Raw genomic sequence first — 1,161 nt, forward strand, 5'->3', positions numbered from 1 at the left:
GCTCTAGTACATGACACCCATTATGTGAGCATTTCCATAACGCACTAACGCAATTCCATGACGGAATGCATAACGGAATGCCTTTAGAGGCATTTCGTCATAATAGAGTTCTATGGTCAGCATAACCGGGTTCAGTTATGTAGGAGAGGACTAAAGGTATTTCGTCCTTGATTTGCATTAAGGTTCGTGGTAACTGAATCCATAACGCAATTCACCATATACCCGAACGTCAAAATTTTAAGTTCACTCATCCCTAATTGCAACCCGTTTGCCCAATGCCATCAATAATCGTGGAATTGAAAATTAAAATTTGAAAAAAAAATGTGGAATCAGATTTGGTGAGGATGTCAGCATGCATAGGGTCAGATAGCTCCTAGCAGGCTGTGCACATACATATACAGTGTGTGTTTATACAGTGTGTATGTATATATATTATATATACACACACACACACATATCACCCCCTGTCTCACTATGTCTAAGGCTGCTGCTTTGTTTATCCCCCATGTTTTTCACTGCAGCTCTGCTTGCCAATATTAGCACTAGGCAAAGCATACGGAGCTTATTTACATTATCACAAGGATAAAATTAGTAACTGTGGCTGTAGATTCTGTGGCTGTATACACATTGTAGTGCAATCGCCCGATCTCTATGTACAAGTTATACTCAGTGACCGTTTATACCGGTACATTGTAGTGCGATCGCCCGATCTCTATATACAAGTTATACTCAGTGACCGTATACACATTGTAGTGCGATCGCCCGATCTCTATGTACAAGTTATTGTCACGGATGGTGTTGCAGAAAACAAGAAGTAACAAATAAAGATCCGACTGACTTGATCCCAAACTAAGGAACAAAAGGGTGAGCCCTCTAGCTCTCCCTGACTGCTCAGCCCATGCAAAGATCTCTGTGATAGAAAGTTGCATGTCCACGTACCTAGACTGAGTGACACCTGAAAACCCTATAATAGTGAGGGGACACGACCACCGGCTCCCTGCACTTAATACGGAGGGAGTCAGGGTCACCTAGAATCAAGCCAAAAGGAAAACACAAATAAAGGGATAGACTTATCTGAGAAACCAGCAGTAGCAAACTTCAAGCAGTGAGCACAATCCAGGAAGTAGTATAAACTGCAAAGTGAGGCAGTATGGGAGGGGA

Source organism: Bufo gargarizans, chromosome 2, assembly GCF_014858855.1.
Source record: "Bufo gargarizans isolate SCDJY-AF-19 chromosome 2, ASM1485885v1, whole genome shotgun sequence".
Classification (NCBI taxonomy): domain Eukaryota; kingdom Metazoa; phylum Chordata; class Amphibia; order Anura; family Bufonidae; genus Bufo; species Bufo gargarizans.